The 21,364-nt window shown below is 40.8% G+C and overlaps 1 protein-coding gene across 5 annotated transcripts in view; it reads left to right on the top strand.

Annotated features, from left to right (window-relative positions):
- Positions 1 to 21,364, top strand: part of LOC111587883 (arf-GAP with coiled-coil, ANK repeat and PH domain-containing protein 3-like) — a 75,786-nt gene that overhangs the window by 20,247 nt on the left and 34,175 nt on the right. The window lies entirely within an intron of this gene.

The following is a 21,364-nucleotide window of genomic DNA, read 5'->3' as shown; positions in this document are numbered from 1 at the left end:
GCCATACAGTGGAAAGTTATTTTGCACTATCAGTGTGAATCTGTGTTTCTCAGATTGATGTTACACGACAGTTTCAAGGTGTAAATGCTCAGACATGACATTGGCTGCTTATTTCGCTCATATGTGCATTTAGAAAGCATCTTATAAACATGTCGACAATTAAAATAGTTGATTTTCACCAGGGTAGATCTTAAAATGTTCAGTTTATCTGAAAATAATCACCATGTAGACTATCAGCAATCATCAGCTATTACGACAGCACAGGATTGTGTTTCTCTTACAACCTGTTTCTGCACATTCATGCTCCTTTACCTCATATTCAAAATCTCTCTTCCATCATCAGGTATCAACATGTCGCAGTTTATTCCCAGGAAAAAATGATTGTATCAGATTTTTCACAGGAAAAATCACAAATATCCAGTCATGTCTATGCAGCACTGTTGCTTGTTCCTTTCAGGTCTGATTTACACTCCGTCTATTTTGCTCCTGTCAGGTACTTATCTCCCCGCTGGTTGCTATGGTTACAGGCTGGAATAATAGAGGTCACAACCTCTCAGTATGTTTGTTTAATGAAGGCAGGTCTTAAATATCGTATTCTGGGAGAATTATACAAGGTATGATTGTTTGTGCTGCTCCTTTGATTCTTGTTGTTGGTGTTAGGCCCCATCAGTTGACATAAATCTATAGCTTTTACGAGTTTGAGTCCTTTTACTATGAAATAAATGGTATTGAAAGTCTCAGTACAGATAATCTATATTATAATAGATTTGAGAAGGCCCTAAGATGACATTATTCATTAGTAAACTGGATTTGGTAAATTATTTTCGGCAATATAAAAAAGGCTCTTGATCCCTCTAATATCTGTTTTCCTGCATTATTTTAAAAGCATGTCTGCATTTATTGGCAGATTTAAGTGCTTTTTGATGCTCTAGATATCTGTGTGGTGCCCTGTCTGCATTTTTATTCCCTACCTTCTCCATCATTACCTCTAATCTTCCTTTTACACACATCATAACTTTGCGTCTCTATTTGAGATAATATATTCCTTTTGGTCAGGTGCCTATGAAATATGTAAATACGCCTTGTGCTGCTTTTCCCAGAGGTAGGGAGGAACGTAGCTCTGCTGTTGCCAGGAGTGACCAGCGGATTTGGCAGACATGGAAACTACCTGTCTGTCTGTTTCATTCAAGGATGGGGAGAGACCCATGTCTCACACAGCTGTTCGCAGTGTTTGTGCCAGCAGAGAGAGCACAGTTGTGTTACTTGCAGAGTAACTGGAGCGGTGCATGGCGACCTTGAACAGAGGAGATGATTTTACAGTAGATGAGAAAATGTATTAAAGTGCTGAATAAGATTACCTGTTGCCAACGTAAGCTGACAGTGATGAACTGCGTATTTGCTAATACTGTGCCGCCTGGAAAATGTCCCAGGATAGTTCCACGGAAGTATGAAGCTTTTTAACTGTACACCCAGATGACCTTGTCTGCCCGTCTGTGACTTATTTTGGGGGAAATCTCTTTGGAAGGCTGGAACCTTTTGAACTCCACCAGAAATAGATCCTCTCTGCAACATCAAAATGTTTAGAAAGATTCCAGACCATTCACATTAAGTTGCTAATGTCAAGACACTCATTTCCAACCACTCTCCCTAATGCATCCATGTACACAGGAGATGTGCATGGGCAGAAAGGAAACAACCTTGCTGGCCTACAATCCCTATCCTCTTACCCTCCGTATATTGAGGTTCTGCATTCATTTTAGAGCTTTTTCAGTCCTGTTTTTTTATGCTAAAGACAGCTTTAACAAAATTGCTCCGCTTGAGAACTCCGCTTTCTAAACCGCTCTGTTACAGAATGTCCAGCGGTGTTTACTGGCAAATACCATGAAATAGCAAACAAATCTCTTGTATTTGGCCCTAATCTTGAGGGATTTTCCCTCCAAGGCTGTAGGTGTACCTTTGAAGGTATAGGAAGGTAAAACAATTCATTAAGGCTTGATTTGGTCCTGTATATAGAGAAGGTGTATTTATGTAGGTTTAAAATCTCTGTGTTGGGTCTAATACATGAACATACATCCATGGGGAAAGTAATTCTTCGTCTGGATAATGTAGTCAAATGCAAATAATTTCAAGGATTACCAGGATTCAACTTCAATTTGCATTGTTTTTCCAGCAGTGAGACGCACACACAGTGTATATAGTGTAAAATATAGTATATAAACGGACATGTCAGACAGTATAGACTCGTTTTAATGTAGGATTTTGACAATTCAGTACTTAAATTTTCAAAATTTTTAAAACATGAAAATGTCAATGGTGTTTTTACATTTATTGTTGTACGCATACAGTATGATGCAGTAGTTTTGAATTATTTTGAGCTTTGTTAATAGTTTCACAAAGACTAAACTGGAGCAGACTGAGGATCCCAGTCAGACAGCAATATGGTGCTTAGTTGGTTGTAAACTCCAAACAGTGTTTGCGATGAGATCGGTAACTCCTCCCTGCGACACAAGCGTTTAACTACCCATTGACCTTTTAAACTCTTTTAACCTGCGAGTGTCACAAAAAGACAATACAGAATGGCTGGGCCCATAAAAATGTCTGACATCCCTGTAAGTTCACATAAATATTTTAGTTCCCACTGTGTGTGTGTGAAGGTGAAGGCCTCGGTGGAACGCTCCAACTGTGAGCTGCAGAAAACAAAGTCTGTCATGTCAGACGCATGAAAAATTGTGGCTACTTCAAAGGAATGTAGAAGTTGTGTGTCTGAGCGAGGGGACTGGTCCTGTTGGCAGCGCAACATCGATGTGCTGTCTAACCATCCAGTATAAAAACTTGTGGTGCTCTTTTTCTCCTCACCAAAGAAAAGTCACCGTAAAACGACAGTGGATCAGGTGAATAAAGCCAGCAGCCACACCTGAGTTGTTTTTCAAGCATATATGCTTTGAATCGATGTCGCCAGATAAAATGAGCATGCTGCTGCAGTTCACAGTTAAAATGACAAAATGCAGAAAGAGGCTGAACTCAGTTTCTGTCTACAGATGTTTATTGTGCCCCAAAAGGTTGGAGCCAGTAATACTTTCTCCGGAAGTATTTTTTTGACATTCCCAAAGCTTGCAAGCTGCATTTTTGCTCACGCAGCATCTTATATGGCTCCTGTTCTGTTTCCTTGAAAACAGATCAGGGTTTGTTTCTCTGCTCACAAATCCGGTTTTCCTGCTTTGCTTGATTCCTCTCACATCACACTGGATATTTACCAGATACAAGATCAGATGGCACAACTTAGTGAAGCCCCATTCTGATTTCAAAAAACAAATCTATAGCAAGCAAATACGGTGGTTTTTATTGTTCTTTCTGGTTTGCATTTGTGTCACACGTGCATGTATGCCCCCACTGGCTAGCATGTAGGCTAATCACCTCCTCATATTCCTCCCTCTGCCAGCGATCCAAGCACACAGTGCTTGGACATGTTCATGAGAGAGCATCAGTCCAGCACGTGGACACTTCCACTTAATTCACGGTGCAGCAGATTTTCTGCTGCTCTGCTGCACGTGTTGGAGAGAGACTTAGTGTGGGACCCATATATGAAATAGGATTATCAGTAACCACACTCGCTGATTAAATCAACTGGATAGCCTACACACCCTATTAAAGCTCACACACTATCAGCCTCTTACCCTGAGAACCGCAATGCAATTTCCCTTTCCATAGTGTTCAGGATATAGAATTCTAGAAATGGTTTGACACAGTTAGTGTGTGATTCAATTCAAAGGACGTGTGAGCCTTCGATCTGTCCGCTGAGGATTTCTGTGCTCGTTGGCAATTTCAGTGTCTCACCGCCTCACGTGATTTGCAGCGGCTTTTGGTTTTATCCATATCAATCTGAGCTTTAGCCTACCTAGTTTGTGTTATTTTAAGAACTGTCCTCATGGACCTCATGATCAAGTTAATGTCATACTCCACAGCAGGATCTTTGAGCAACAGAGCAGTTTGTCATTCAAAATTCAAAAGAAGCAGAGCAAGAGTGTTGTAAGGGAGTCATAATTTTAATTTGAACACATTACACTTACAACACAAGGTTTTCATGCAAGCATCTTATCATTTACTAAGCCCTGCGTCTCATAGCTCCCAACATTGCCAATATGTTTAATAGATGTTATGATATATCTGGTTAGAAAAGCAGAATGTTGCTAACTAATGTCACCGTAACACACTGATTTAGCAGCATATTGGCTCCAAAGCAGTGGATGTGTTGGTCATAAATGTAACCTGTCATCCCAACATATAATGATTTGTTGTTCAACTTTAAAAATAACACTTGGTTATGATTGTGGTTAGGCTACAAGTTGCTACGGCTCTATGCCCAACGCTCAGCCATAGAGAGAGGAGATTAAAGCTCAACTGTACATGAAACAAGCATAACTTCAAGTCTCATGGCGCCTACAACTTGGGGTTTACTTTGGCCCAGAGAGTAATAAATCAGATGAGTCCTGGAAATTACGACTCAACAAACACATTTTATGGTGGAGCAAAGGGTCATTCAATCATCATGACTATAATGCCTCACTTTCTGAATTCTGTTTTCCTACTATAGAGCAATGATGGATGGGTAGGTAAGCAAAGGGTGATTAGCAGCTACTTTGAAACTTTTAATTAAAGTTCCTCAAATCAGAGACACTGTGAAAAGGGCATTGGGCTTCATGTGAAATAACGTTCTTACAAGGTCAGATGTTGCTTCTAACCGTCAAGGCTCAGAACAGATCAGGTTCTTGTCGTGAGTTACAAGAGTGAAAAATGTGGCAGGAATTGAACCTTCTCACAGATCTCATGCCGCCTCATAGTTCATCGTTCATAACCTCCCCATTGAGATCAACATTTGGTGCAGAGTTTGTTAAAATCCTGCCAAGGCCTGTTGAAACTCGAATCAAACCTATTAAATAAATTGCCTGCATCTTGTTCCTGGGCTGCTTTCTTCATCCTGGCAATACAATGTATTTTCTCAGACATTTTTGTGTATCCTTGGGTCTCCTGCCCAGTTTGAAGCCTTACTTTGTCCTAACTGAGCCGCAGATGTTAAAGCTTTTCTACTTTCAAAACCCAGTGTGCCGGTTTGATGTGTTGTGGCGGTTATATCTTTTGTCATAACAGAGAAACAAGCTTTAGGTGCGCGGACGTTAAGCACTCAAAATGGAAGCTGTGTTTGAACTGTGGAGAGTTCACTCCCCAGGAAGTCGTTAAATCACACGAGTGGGAAACCAGCAGAACCAGCCGGTGTGTAATATGTGGAATGCATCTGCAGTGGCCAGACTGCAGCGCTGGCTGCCACACATTTAGGCATGCATGGATAAAGCTCCAAGACATTAGTATATGTAAGCACACATGCATGAAGCAGTAAATCATGCAGCAGCATGTGTTTGTCAGCACACACTGAAGACTGGTGCGCAGACTGGCATGCAGCATATGGTACCATAGTGTGACATTTCCACTTACAAGGTCGTGTCCCGCAGGGTGAAAGGGTCAATCAGTGGACGGTTTCTCACACTGCAAATCAAAAGGTTCCAGAGGAGAACATGGTGTCTCCAAAAGGCATAAAGAAAAGGTCTCCAAGCAGTGATTGTTTCTGTCAGAAGAAACAGAACTTTCATCTTTATGGTGGCTTTTTGTTTGTTTTGGATATTTCATAAACAACTCTGCACATTTTTATGCAGTGTAGTTGAAAGATCAGTGAATCACCTCTTATTTTGAAACGTGTCTCGGACAGGAGAAACCGCTTTAAAACTAAACCGTTACATGAATCATCAACGGTAGTCCCCAGTGTTTGCATGCTGTTCAGGAGACCTATGTCAAAACTTAAGAGTATTAGAAGAAGAAACTTGCTCTGCAAGATTGTCTGTTAAACAGAGACATTCTTCTGTTGTTTATCGGTGTATAATTCACCATCACAGCCAGTCAAAGAAATCCCTGCCCTTGACGCTGCTGTGACTAATAGTTGTGTTCCTGTAAAAAGAGACTTTTAAGCCACAAGTGGATATTTGTCATCCACACACAATGTGGGAATTATTTTGTGCTGCTGAGCCCTGCATGCTTTCACAAACAACAACCCAACTGGTTTAACCGAGTGGCAGATAAAAGAAAGAGTGAGAGGTCTGTTGTGTCAACATCCTTTCTTCTTCCTCTGTCGTCTCTTTCACTGCACTAGTTGCACACATTTGTCATGTACAGGATTGATATCCTGTTCTTGCTCTTTTAACCTTTTTTCTTCCGCCTCTTTTATTGGTGGTGCGGGTGTGGGGTAGATATGAATCAGTGTCAGGGCTGCGGCAGCAAGGCGGATTGAGTTTCAGGAGATTACCTGAGTCGGTTTGTCTGGTGGATGAGGAGAAAGTGACATGGCTGGAGGGAACAGAAGATGGAGGACAACTGATGGATGGTTGTTTGTAGGATGGAGGGCTTACAGAGGGAGAAAGATGGATTGATTGGAGGGATGAATGGGGAAGGATTCATGGTCTCCATCGTTACGAGAGCGCCTTGTTGTCCTGGTAACCTGCCGGATATTTCATACATTAGCACACTGCATGCGTCATGGGTTGCTCTGTGGGTTGGCTGCACATCCAGGCACCTAAACATGAATGAAAACACACTTTGCCGACAACGTTTCCCAGAAAAATCTCACAAAGACACAGAGGACAGTGCTGGAGTCCAATAGGACAGGCGGACAGCTGTCTTGTCGAATGGCGGCCGCTGCTCGGACAGAGCTTCCCCGAGGTGACAAATGAAATAGTCATGTGTTTCACTCTGGCACACATGCAAACTAGACGAGGAGATGGTGTGTGTTTGTGTGTGTGTGTTGACTCTGACTCCCTCACATCTGGGATCCACTTGAGCAGCTGGTTCAGATTTGGCCCGACTTTCTCTGCCTTTGTTTTAATTCCACTCTCTTGGTTTAGTGAACTTTCCTTTACATCCTATTATTATTTTCAGCTTTAATATGCTGTTTGTTCCTCCTGTTTACTTTGTTGCCTTTCCACAGTTCTCTCTCTTCCTCCGCCCACCTTCCTGTTGCCTCAGGCCGTATGTGACGCCGTTTGGAGGAAGCTAAGCTGACTTGCGTCAGAACTTTGGACCACTGACATTTACTTCCGGTGTCTTTAGTAAACACCTCCATTCACCCGCTTGTTTAGGCACTTTGATTTGTTTCATTTTTTTTTTTTAAGCTTTTCTTCTATAATCTCAGTGACCGTGTGTGTTATGACATTCATCATTTATCGTGCTCTCGCAGGTTGTTGACACAGGCTCGCTGAGTGTTTGGCAGCCCACCAGCACTAATCCTCATTGAATCCAAACACACCTGCAGGGCTGAAACCACAAGTGTGATTGACAAGTCGTTCTTCTGCAGAGACACGAGAGGAGACAGGAGCTCTGATTGCTCTCTTAGAAACCAATGGATTCCCCTCTTTCACATTCCCCCTCTTTACATTATTCAGCCTGCATCCCAGCCTCAGATCTCTGTGGAATTCCTTGTAACCAAATGAAAACATTCCCATCTGCCATGTCAGCAGTCCCACACTTTCTTGGATCCATCTTTCCCACCCCCACAAAATCACGCACACTTGCACTCCTTCACAAGGCGAGTGCTTCCTTCCATTTGTTCGATGGATTGCCCATTACGTACAAGTGGAGAAAATCAGAACAGCTGAACCACAGTCATCGGTCGATAATGGACAATATGTCTTAGAGCAGGAAGGAAGGATGACCATGTTATATATACCATTGCTCTGGCATGTGGGTGTAGAGATATGGCGGGAATTGGAGAGTGCTTGTGCATATGTCACTGTAGAGCAGACAGATGTAGCGAGCTGAACAGGGAGGTTCTGTAAGAGACATTTTGGCCACAGAGCACAGAGATTTAGGCTCAACTCCATAAGAAACAAGCATAACTAGAAGTTTCATGGTGACTGCAAGTTGCGGTTTACTTTGGAGAAGAGAGTAATAAACCAGATCAAAAAGTGGGCAGTTAAGGCTCCATTTTCACTGCAGGCAAGCCCATTTAAACCCCACAAGAATGCTACAAAGCATGCATACTAACTTTTTACGTGTAGCTAAGGCCGGTACAGCTGCCTGAGGATTTCCGTTGATAATGTGAATCTTTATGTGTTCACCATTTTCTTGCAACTTTACATCAGCCCTCCTGTAGTCAAAATGCTGATGCTGTCATTTGTGAGAGCAATTTATACTACGGTCAGCTGAGGATGTAAACAAGAACAGCTGATTGCGTATTTTCGACGTTTGTCGATTAACATCGTGGTCCACCTGTAGGTCCATAAAATAAGTTGTACCATTGTTTTTTGTAGGTTTTTTGTAACTATGATCCAAATAACAGCCAATACCATCTGTTAATGCTTTAGTTCTCTAATAATTTCTTAGAAAGCAACCGAGCCCTAAAGTCAAAGGAAAACTCCTGGAAAGGATTATGCAATTTAGCCGCGATTATACAGAGAATAGAGAGTATTCATTTCCAAGTAATGAATTGTGATTCATTTCCAGTGTAACCTAGAGATTTCCCCAGGTGGTCTGCCGAACATTCAGAAATTAAATTTTTTCTCTAAAGACTAGAATATGAACGATTGAGTTTCCAGTGATAAATGAAGATTTACGTGACTTTAAGTTCATCTATTCGTTCTCCAGTCATTAAAGTCTGAACTCTTGAGAATATCCCCTGCAAGATTAACAACTCTAACAAACAATGAATATTGTCTCTGTTTAACCGCATCATAGCAACATGTTACACGGTTCTGTTCAGCAGACTTGTAGGAAATTAAGAGAAATTACCTGTGAAATGTGATTGATAGTCAGAATCATTCCAGCTCTGTTTTATTTCTAAGCATGACATAAAACCATGTCACTGTGTATAGCTAACATGGCCAGGCTCTCTGTCCGTCCTGCTGTGTTTCTGTAGCTGTCTCAGTGTGTGACGGTCTTGCGTAAGACCACCCCTCGTGTTAATGTAAACCTGTCTCTTCATTCTTTCTCAACCTCTGGACTTTCCCTCCACTTTATATCCAGTCACACTGCTTTCCCACGACAACAAAACTATTCATCCCGTGTCATCATTAGTAACACGATCATGTTGTGACACATGTAACCTACTTGACAGGCATCATAATCAAACTGGTGGAAATGCTTCAGTAGCGCATTGTTAGAAAGTCAAATCAGGTCAGATGATGCTGTCATTTTGCCGTCACTGCAGCTTTCATCCAACATTCAGACGTAACGACCGGACTCGGAGTGAATGAGCCCAATGAGGAACACAGAGAGTGGACATTCACAATTACAGTGATGGAAATTGCTGGATGGACCAAGTGTTCATTAGATGTATAAATGTTTATCCCAAACTAAATTAGTCTGGTCTGAGCTCACATTGTCTTCATGGCCTCCTCAGCGGATTCCATTTCCGTCCCTATATCACACACACACACACACACACACACACACACACACACACACACACACACACACACACACACACACACACACACACACACACACACACACACACACACACACACACACACACACACACACACACACACTCAACTGAAATGACTCCTAATAAATTCCTACCATATGCAGAGATGGCCAAATAAACTTAAAGAAATGACCATTTGTTTTCCATTACAGAACCAATGAATGAATGGACGTTATTGTATGACATGCATTAACCTAAAAGTCATGCACATCCAAGAACAGTACATCAACACACCGCAGCCAAAGCCATAAAACCAAAACCAGACCTCAGAGTGTTTTTTGGCCAAGTTCTGATTGATTTGCGTGAGTGAGACGTACATGATCAGATGATCACTGCCAACCTTCCCAGAGTGTTTGGCATCGATGGACCATTCTTAGATGGATTAAAGAGTAAATCTGTGGTTGTTTCCTCTTTGGCACATCTGACTGTGGTGTCAGCAGGAGGCTTATTCTGCTGATGGCCAGTCATCGTTGCCACATATAACAGGAGGGAAGCCGACGCACTTCTATCTTCTTGTGCACAGCTGGTTCAAAGCTTCTCCATCACACATTAAAACACATACATGCACACCCAGACACGTGCACATAGAGCCATAAATATACACCTTAACTTAGAGCGCAAATCCGCTCCTGTGGGTCAGTGTGGGAGGAGAGCTCTGATCAAATATTAACACGCACAGCTCTTACCCAACCAGACCCATACAGTGTGACAAACTTAAACATCCAGCTTGAAGGACTTCCTGGATGAGGGAGGTTTCCTGCTGACATTGTGATGCACCTGGTTTAAATCAGGCTGAAGAACAGCATTTCACATGGTGTCTTGCTGTCTCCTTAAATTTCTTGCGCACTGTCAAATAAAGTCAAAATAGCATGAACACATACCACGCTCAACAAACTCTCTCAATCCACAATGTCTTCAACTGTGTCAATGAAAGAGGGATTCCAAACAGTAATATTGATTTTCAACATTACAGCTAAACAGGCCTGAACATATCACATGTCCTGCAGTCACCATGTGGGATCAGATTTCTGACTCTGACAATCAGCCAGGTGTGTGTGTGTGTGTGTGTGTGTGTGTGTGTGTGTGTGTGTGTGTGTGTGTGTGTGTGTGTGTGTGTGTGTGTGTGTGTGTGTGTGTGTGTGTGTGTGTGTGTGTGTGTGTGTGCTTGATTCTAGCTATGTTAATACAATATGTACTGTATTTGTGTTGGCGTATCCATATATGTATATGTGCATGTGTGTCAGGGGTGAAACAAAAGGCAAGCCTTATCTATGCCAGACATTCTTTAAGAAAGACCTCATTCTCTGTGCTGAGTTGCAGAAACAGTAGCTCCTTGTGCTGAGCAAAGCCAAAGGAATGCAGTTCACCTGTAAACCTGTCCGTATCGGTCCGTTAATATCTGTACCGGATCCTCTTCAGTAATTTCTGGACATTTTAAAGATCAGCTGGGAACAAGTAGTGATGACAAGGGTGAAAGGGTTAATTATTTTCTAATCAATAAGGCAATTTGAAACAATGCAAGTAGTATATTGCTACCATTTCCTGTAATGAAACTAATGCTGCAATCCAGTTTTTTTTTTAATTCGAGCAGATTTAAATGTAACCAGTGTGCACTACATGGTTCAAGCTGCATGCTGTGATTCATGAGCCCTGTCTCATTATTTTGAAGCCACACCTCATGCGTTTTGCAGGGTTAACTGTCACGTCGATGGATTTGTGAAATAATGCCGTCCAGCTTGTGTGACACAGTCAGCCTTTAATTGTTGTCTCATGTGGTAATATTTCATCACGTTCTATATCACAGTCAAGATTTTTTTTTCAATAAGTTTGACAGCGGTAGGCTTGCACGACATGAGAACAATCTACAATGTAGAGTAACATTTTTCAGTGTTAAGACGACAGTATGTCTTGTGATGAATGCATCAATCCTCAAATGTATCTATGCAGGTATTGCACGTATTGCACATTAATACCGAATCAGTTTAGTAGAACGTAAGTTTGAGTAAGACACCGTAACTATAAGAAGTTAAAGTTTCTTTTCCAGGTGCTCAGTTTTTAATATTTTCTTCTAATCTCCACATAAACATCTCTTGACATCATCCTCATTCTGCTCTTTCTCAGACGTCCTGCAGTTTCCATCAAATTAACACAAATTAATCTGATATTTGATTGGTCAAATGAGGTGAATCTGTGGCCCATGTAACAGGACTCCATCAATACATGGTACGTGTAAGAAGAAATGAGTTTCCTTATTCATTAGATTTAAAGTGGGTTTTTTTTGTAATGTTTTTGTTGCCCATGTTCATAATATGATGAAGATACAATTTATGAGTCAGCACTAAACAGTGTCCTGGCAGCTGACTGCGGTTGTTTTTCAGGGAGGACTATTCCTTGCTTCTGTCTTAATGTACTATGTCCTGAAAATCCCGTTTTTGTGAAAAGTAAAGGGCTGAAATATCCTAAAGGACAACATGCACTTTCATTCTGATTTTAGTTTCTCTCTCTGGCTCTCAGCTCCAGGCATGTGGGGGTTGTAATACACAGCTTGGTTAGTCACTGGCATCACAACGTCATAATATCTGTTGATGCTCGAGTCATCGCAGTATCGAGAGACCACTGAGTATGTTTTGTAGTGTGAAACTGTGCTTTTAGAAGATATTACTCTACCTAATCAAAAGAAAGTTAGTAATGATGGTTAAAATGTTTCATTTGCACTTCCTTCCGTGACACTGTACAGCTAAATGCACATTCAAAAGACAAAATAACATCAATTCATGGTTCAACAAGCTGTATGCTGATACTGCTCCTTTATAGGATCACCAGCTCCAACTGAACTGCTTGTTCTACACTGAATACTGTTGTTTGTTTCTCCTGCATTCACTCCCTCCCAGACAAATACACAGATGGGTGATGTTAATATGTAGCTGTGACTTTAATACAAGAGCCAAGACACTACACAGGTCTGTCTGTCTGTCTCACACTTTGTTCATTATTTGTGACTCCAGACAGGATGGACAGCCAGTATCTGTCTGCTCATATATTGTCTTCCAGTGAGACTCCATTGCTGCTTTACTCTGACATTTCTAACTATCAGCAGGCTTTGGGTGGGATGGAAGAGGACAGAAGCAAAAGGGGGTCTGGGAACAAAGTGCTTATGCACCACAGGGGTCTTCTTCCTCCTCTGCGTTTCTCATACAAAGCTGCATCTGCGTGCATGTCAGCGGCAGCTAAACACCCCACCAGGAGGTCAGCGAAGGTTAAAGAGGATAGAGATTTGGATGAGCGTGCAGTCTCACTTTTTATACTGTCCTGTTTGGCTTCCTACTTATTTCAGTGCAGCTCTTCTTTGTCTTTTTATGTTTTGCTGAGCTTTGCCATCGCTGAAATCACAAACTTCAGACTGGGTCGCACCTTACTTGCTTTGAAAAGACTCGAGCATTGCAGCCAGTTATGCAGTATCAACATTTCTGTGGTTGATCGGAGTGTGTTCATCTGTCTGTCTTTCAATTCTTTCTTTAACCCCTTAATTTGAGAAGAAAGGCTGTCATTTTCGGTGCTTGGGTTGTGAGTCAGTGAGCGCAGATTCCTGTTTGTGTCATTGGAGCATGATCAAACTTGTGTTTGAGTCCTAAATAGTACAACACCAAAATTCTCCAGCTCCGCCCAGATCACAGCTCCCCTTCTTTCTGACAGAGGGCACAAGGCTGTGTGGGCCTGGCTTGTGTCAAGTTAAAGCCTTGTATATATGTGCTGCTTGCAAGTTTTAGTGTTTTAATATGACAGGTAGCTAGCTGGATGACATGAGAAAGGCTTAAGAACTGCCTGCTATCAACTTGTGGTTGGATCTTTTCTTCTGAATAATGGTCAGACCTAGTCTGGAATTTACCTACAACGAGTGAATTTGGAGAAATTTGGCATCACTTTAATGCACAGCGAGACTGCAATGAGTGTATATGCATCTGTTTAAATAATGAAGTTAGTTTTGTTGATCAAATCGTGGTTTTTACCTCCATGACCCACTGTTTCGTTCACACACAGGTTTAAGATTTTCCAGCAATGGGGCAATTAGTGTCACTCAACAATGATGTAACTGAGGTTGCATTTCTCAAAGTCAGCAGAGTGGCTTCCTGTGGAAAACAGTTGCAGAGTTTTCCCTGTTTTACCCTCTTCCCTCCTCTCCTGGCAGGGAAAGGAGAGGAAATGTTGTTTTCCAAGAAAAAGCAGTTCCACCTGGCTTGAGCTGCGGTTACAATACATTAGAGAAAAATGATTTCTGTCTGCTTCACACTCGAGCTCCAGAATGTTTTCCAGCACACTTCCTGTTGGCCTGCAGCTGGAATGTACTCTGGAATGATATAATGACGTTTCCACATCCCAGACCGCTTCGCCAGAGATATTTAGAAAAGCATTGTGTTTATAGTGAGCGTTGTATGGGATGGCTGCTTGAGATAACAGTGATACATTATATTTGGGTGACTGTTCTGCTTTAGTGGGCCAGTAGGCAGGTGGTCCGACAGCTGCTGGGAAACAGAGAAACTATGTCTTCTCTATTAGAGTGTTCATGGTGATGCTTTGTTGAAATATGCAGCTTCTACACAGACAAATATGCAGGGAGACGGTGAGGTTGACACTTTGAATGTCATTGTTGTCCATTAAGCAGTGCTGCACAGAAATATTCATAATAAATCTGTGACTATTGGTGGACTATTGTAACATTTAAAAAAAAAAAATAAAAAAAAATGTAAAAATAATAGGAAATATCTCTCTCTATATATATATTTTTTTAGCTGATTTAAATACTGTAAAACAAAGTAATTTTATGGTCACGTATAAAAGAATAACTTGCTCGTAATAAAAATACTGATTTCTGATGGAGACATTTATAGTTTTGGCCTGTTTTTTTTATGATTAACATTTATAAAACTATATTTTATTGATTTTTTAAATTAAATTATCTGTGATTTAACAAAACTATGTAAATCTGTAAAATAAATAATAGTGTTTTCTTTTACATTGTGTCCATAAGATCCTGTATGAAATGCCATCCAATATTTCTCACAAATTCCCCAAAGCCAAAACAAGTTGAATATTGTACTGGTGAAAAAATATTGTTTAAACAGTTTGTGTGAAAATCAAATCTGACAAAAGAGAATCCTTATTTTAAACACTTGGCACTTTGGGAAATGCCTCCACCATCACTATAAAGCTCTCATTTCTTTACACCATAAACCAAAGAGTGAAAACACCAAGCTGTGGTTTTATGGGGGTTCTGTGAAGGACTTTTTTGCGCATTGTGGTAACTTCTTGCAATTTCCTCCACAGTTATTAATTTGTCAACTTGAGAGGTGTTGATCCACTGCTTTTTTTTGTTGTTTTTTTAAAATCTGTGGCTGTCCCTGTACCTCCTAAACAAACGTGAGAAAATCATCTGACTTCTCTCTTGGCAATAGTGCACTAAATCACATTTTCCAACCATTTTTAACTTTATCCTGAAGCAGTAGCTCGACAAATTGTATCTGAATGGCTCGATGACTTTTGCTGATGAGCTCTGGATGATTGTAATCCTGCTAAAGTGAACCTCGAGGCTACAAGTGAGGGTTGTCCTTTTTGTGAGCATCATGTTTGGTCTCTTTGTCTCGTCAGCCATCGGCGCAGTCAAATGTTTTTTCAGGGAATGAGGGTGATGTTTGTTGTGTGTTGGGAGGGGGCTTTAAGGGGAAGCAGTGAAGGCATCTTTGTTCCCTTCACATAAGATACTAGTGTTTGGCTTGGCTTGTTTTGGGTGTGAAAAGGCCGTCTGTTTAGGCAAGTGTGTGTGTTTTCTCTTTTTTTTTTCCAGCGTGTGTGAGGATCATTTACTGGAGGCTCTTTTAATTGAGTCTGAGCACGTGTCGGAGCTTTTCGTTGCATTGAGTCTTGAATCACATTGCAATTCATTGGATGTGAGACTTAAACACAACTCAGCTTTAAATGTGATCACAGAACGACTGAGTTTGCACAATAAATATACACAGAAATATGTGTTCAGAGCATTTCTAGTTCATCTTGTTATATACAGACACAAAAAGCCCCCCAAAAAACCCACACTGTCTTTGTGCCATCAGCTAACGAAGGAGCGTTACAGACAGACAGACAGACTGCAGGCAGACAGACAGACTGTCAGATGGACAGAAGGAGGCGTGCACAAATGAAACAAAGAATGGACGAGGAATATGAGTTTTGGGGGGTAGAATGCTGTCATGGAGAAAAATTAGAGCAAGAGACTATTTCAGAAAGCATCACAAGGACTCAGAACCCTGCTACAACGGATATTTTTACAACACAGTGAGGAAGATCAGTGTAATAGTGTTTGTTTGACTCAATTAAAATAGGTTTTAGCAAAGCTGATTGTGCTTTAGGATGGAAGAACAAAGAAATGAGGGATAGGCTGCCATTACTGTCCCCACCCAAAAACCACCTGCGTCTGCTCAGCGGCAACAGACAAAGGAAATTATCCATAGAAATCGTTCCATCTGCAAACACAGTGAGCTAATTTTATGATGTCTCACCTTTTTTTTAAAAAAAAAAAAAAAAAACATCTCTTGTAGCTCATTACTATAAAAGAAATGTCCCCTTATTCAGGAAATATAATCTCAAAACCTCAAAATCAGAACAAGCAGAAAGATACAAACCTACAGATTTGTTTTTAGAGAAAAATGGCTTGTTATGATGAATGTGTTTGTCATCAGCAGCACTGACCACAGAGTCTTTGTTGCTTTTAAGGGATCAGTATGCTACTCAAGGGCACTTTGCCTGTGGCGGCGGGCACTGCAGATGCACCACAAGCCGCACTACAGCCACCAGCTCACCGCTGTAACACACTGGCCCGTCAGTGACAAAGATTGTATCAGTAGGCTGATGAGAAAAAGAGACACTCTAAAGAGCTCGTATCAATGGATAATGTGCATTTCAGAAAAGCGAAGAAGCTGAATAGGGTGATGGGGAGATGTACAGGGACAGACACGTCAGACAAAGAGGAAATTGGTCAGTAAAAAAAGCGTGAGTAATGCTGATGCCTGTTGCCATGGTGATCGAGGTCAATGAATGGTTGCCATGGAGCTCGCTACTTGGAATTCTGGGAAGGGATATTTTGACGTGCGTATGTCTGTGTGTGCAGTCTGAACTTGTGGATGGAGAATAATAAAACCCTATAATCATAATAAATGTGTGTGAGTTTGAATGTGTGTGTACATAGAGATAATAACACGACTGTGGCCACACCAGAATAAAAGGAATTAAAATCCATGCTAGAATAAGTCAGAAGCAATCCTACTCTATAAACATTTCACTTTTACGTCATTGTTCAAAATACAAAAAAATATCAAGATAAAGTAGTGCAAAGAACCCCAGTCATCTTCAAGTTTTAAAATTCTTACATATATATATATATATATATATATATATATATATATATATATATATATTTATGTATGTATATGTATATATATTCTGTATTGCAAATTTTAATGTTTTATGGTACTACATGGAATAATGTGATGGTAGGAAAAGGACAATATAACTTTTTGGTGGGTAAACTCAACAATCATAGTATACATGATTTAATTGTGATTATGGTATTGTAAATTTTCTGGAAAATCAATGGAAACACTGTTAATCAATGAACAAGCTGGGCAGGAGTTTCTGTTTTTGGTTAATATAGTGAAATAACTTTCTGTCAAGTATGATCCTTTAATTGATGATAAAATCTGATAAACCACCCAGTTTATTGATTACTGATTCCCACAATGGCCTAATAGAAATATTAAAGTGATGAACAGATAGAAATAGTATGTCAAAATCTCTGACAGTTGACAAATTTGCATGTTATCTACACATCAACCACAGCTCCTACATGTGGCGTATCTGACATATCCATTCTCAGCGATGTCGTGCTAATTAGTGTATCATGAGACCACGAATGCTGCGCACAATTAAGCATGCATGTGCAGAAGGCAACCTGAAGCTGTTGCTGCAGCAGCATAACATGCATGATGATCCATTTAAGTAAGTTTATTTATGGTTTTCTGCTCGCTGCTGTTTATGTATTCATTTTTATGGAGGCATGAAATTGTTGCGTTAATTTTACAGCTGCAAGCAAACAGACTGTTCACACAGCAGCAAGAGGTCCATAAGTTATTCATCCTCACTTTGTAGCATAAATTTAGGCACCTGCTTGTGTAAATTTAACAAAATTTGGTAAGTTGTATGTTCTATACTCAACTTTGGCTTTTGTCCTTGCAAGCTCGGAGTTCCTGATAGTAGGTTTCTGGGTCAGTGTATGTGTGTGTGTGTGTGTGTATTTCCCAACCATCATTTTCTATTTCTGATTCACTTGTTTATTTCAGTTTGTCTGTCTCTGTATGTGAGTAGTCAGTCATACAATTGGTTCGTTTACATTTATCTGTTTCCGTGTCTGGGTGTGTGTGTGTGTGTGATCCAGGTATTATTTACTTTGTGGGACCAAAGTGTGTTTCAACAGGTGCGTTATCTGGGTCTTGCTTCCTTATGGGGATAAAAATCAAGTCCCCATAAGGAAAATCGTTTAATTTTAAGGTGACGACATTGGTGTGTGTGTGTGTGTGTGTGTGTGTGTGTGTGTGTGTGTGTGTGTGTGTGTGTGTGTGTGTGTGTGTGTGTGTGTGTGTGTGTGTGTGTGTGTGTGTGTGTGTGTGTGTGTGTGTGTGTGTGTGTGTGTGTGTGTGTGTGTGTGTGTGGTTGGGTGGGTGTGACACACGAGACAGTGGATTTGCTTTTCATCCACCTGGTGTTAATGGTTATTGCTCATCACAGCCTGTTTTGCTGAGTCAGCTTGCAAATATTAACACATAAACAGCAACAAGAGCAACAAGCTGTTGATGTTGAAATTATTTCTCTTGTAATATGAAATGCAGTGTGTTTGTTTTCAATCAATTATGCACATCTTTCACACAAATAACGCACAGATATGCATGCATTTTAGGTCAGTGACTAATGTGAGGGTGGCACAGGTTGACAGCTTGATCTTAAATTAAGACATATCCAGGACACATTCATGCACTCACACACCCTTTGCATCAATGACCTGTCAGACTTAAAGCTGCCTTTTTAGATAACTTTATAGTAGATGGCAGATAATTTTCTCTTGTAACTTGTTCTCAGTTGCTTCAGCCCTCTTGTTTCACAGGCTGACATTTTGCATCGTAAATGCATGTTTGTTTTACCCAAGGCGCATGATGTGAAACACGCATGTATCATGTCGTTCCAGTTAATATCTTTGTTAATGTCTCGTTGCATGTCAGTATTTTAGCCAGTGGGTTCAGGCCTGTCTGGCATCAGACAACTTGTTGTTTCCTCAGCCTCTATTGAAGCAGTGCTGATGTGGATGTGATGTTATGTGACACATTGAGTCTGGAAGACATGGGGGAGCTCGGATACATCTGTGGGCTTTGAAATTGGTGTGTGTGTGTGTGTGTGTGCGTGCGTGCACTTGGTTGTCGTGTGAGGGGATGCGACACAATACCCACGCAAGTTTTATGCTACAAAGGACCAACAAAGCGGGGGACAATAATAGACTACAGACTAGTGTGGATAGTTGTTGGGTCTGATGGGAGTGCACGTGGAGCTAGTGCACGTGAGGTTTCCCTCCCCCCTCACTGGTGATGTCAACCATGTACAGTGTGCTACTACTGGCGGTGCATGTGAGCCCATCCCCCCGTTCTGACAGGCGTGCATCATGAGTGGAGCTGCTTTGGGGTGTTGCTTCAGTGTTACGTGAACTAAACACACACAAGAAGAAAGAGTCAGTGGGGCAAAACGTTTACACATACCCTTCATCTGCATTATTGATTCTTCATGCAGGCATCATGTTTTGCAGCATTACCCACAATCCTCCTTGGGAATAAGTCTTACTGCATTTCACTTTAATCCCATAACTCTCTGGTGCACTCAGTTAGAGGAAACACGTTAATAGCTATAAGATTCACTACACTGTAGGGAAAAAGGTAAATAGGACAAAAAAATCACTGACCCTCTCTCTCTCTCTCTCTCATTCTCTCTCACACACACACACTTTTGCCTCAGTCTTCATAAATAGATTTTCAAATCTTTTTGCACTGTATGAAATACACAGAAATACTCCTGAAATTGTGAATTCACATGTGTAATCTAAAATATCATTAATAACCTGTAACTCTGAATGTTTTTATTACATTTTCAAAATGTATTTTTCTTGACATAAAATGGTTTAATTTACATTTGCAAGTGATTTCACAAATACTTCCTTTTTTAAATAAATGTTGCATTTAAGTTTAATGCTGTAAATATATTTCTAAAATTACTTACAGTTAGTGACTATAAAAAGGAAGAAAAGAACAGCTGATTCTGTAACTGTACACAGATTTGTTGTTGACTGACAAATTTCTGTTATCAAAACAAAAAAAATTGTACATTTTGTAGCTAATTTAATTGCTTTAACACGTCATTATCCTTCATTAAACATTTAAACAAAAACTAAAAATGTAGAATTAACATGAGAAAATGTGTTGTAATTATAGAAAATTACTTTTAATTTTGATTATATATTGTATTTATGTTTTTTAAAGAGTGCTTACAAATCGACATGCACATACAAACATGCATTTTCAGAACATGCTGGATAAAAATAGTATAAGCATCAAACCTGCACCATTAAGCTCAAGTGCCAGTGATCTTGTACTGAACTTGAAACTTTGATAGATCGGACATCGACTGCTGCTGTATCAAATGTCATCTGTGCATCCTAGTCATCAAGTGTCAGTCAGTGTTTATTGGCAGCGTGTGCTGCACGAGACACGGCACTCTTGTAATGAGCTTATCCTCCAGATTGAACAGCTGTTTGACATTGAATGTGTGTGGCTTGGAGTGACTTAATGGAGAACATGATGCTATGGGATTTGACGCAAAGCTTGGGAGTGGCGCTTGGAGCAGTATGTTGTGTTTCTAATGATGTTTCTAATTGATGTCCAGCGAAAGAGCAGAAAGGGATGTTTGCCAGAATTTTTGCAGCAGCACTACTTGCAGTCATCAAGTTACACAGGTCACTTAATGAAAGGTCTGAGCTCCCATCACCTCTGTTTGCATTCTCTCTTTCTCTCTTTACAACAATGTAAATCAGCCATCTGTGCAGACCACACACATACCTATTTGCTGTTTCAGTGTCACGTTGTGGTTGAGAAACGTTCAGTCTGTATAAACAGCGTGTGTTCCGGATGAGAGAAGAAGACAAGTGCAAGACAGACACGAGTCGACAATCAGCATCTCTGAGCATTGTTGAAAATCTCAGGAGCAGAAAGGAATTCTGGGAATGTTGTTCTCTGGAGCAGGTGCTAACGCTTCTAACTGACTAAATGTACTTCTGCTAGCTCCCCCACCAATAGCACCACCAGTACCATCAACCTCCCGCTGTGTTCGTCCTCTCTGCAGCATGCACAGGCAAAGTTACAGCCTTTATAACATAAACCAGCTGGTCTGGTTTTGTTGCTTATCTTGCTCCAACTCTGCACATCTCATCTCTGATGTAAAAGATCAGCTGCTGGGGTACAAAAGACTTGAGGGTGGGGTTGTGGCTGCGTGGTGAGATCATTAGCTCTGAGTGTTTATGGTTGACGTGTTCCAGCAAATGCGGGGTGTGATGCTGATTTTTGGCTCCATCAGACAACTCCAGTAAGCTCCAGCTGATCCTGAAGAGACGACTCAGGAGATCTTTGTTGTTTTGGTGGCTGCAGACGCATTTCAGAGAAATAAGTACAAAAACTGATGTAATAAGACCTCATGTACAACCTTTGT

Source organism: Amphiprion ocellaris, chromosome 5, assembly GCF_022539595.1.
Source record: "Amphiprion ocellaris isolate individual 3 ecotype Okinawa chromosome 5, ASM2253959v1, whole genome shotgun sequence".
Classification (NCBI taxonomy): domain Eukaryota; kingdom Metazoa; phylum Chordata; class Actinopteri; family Pomacentridae; genus Amphiprion; species Amphiprion ocellaris.
This window is presented reverse-complemented; position numbering and strand designations above follow the sequence as displayed.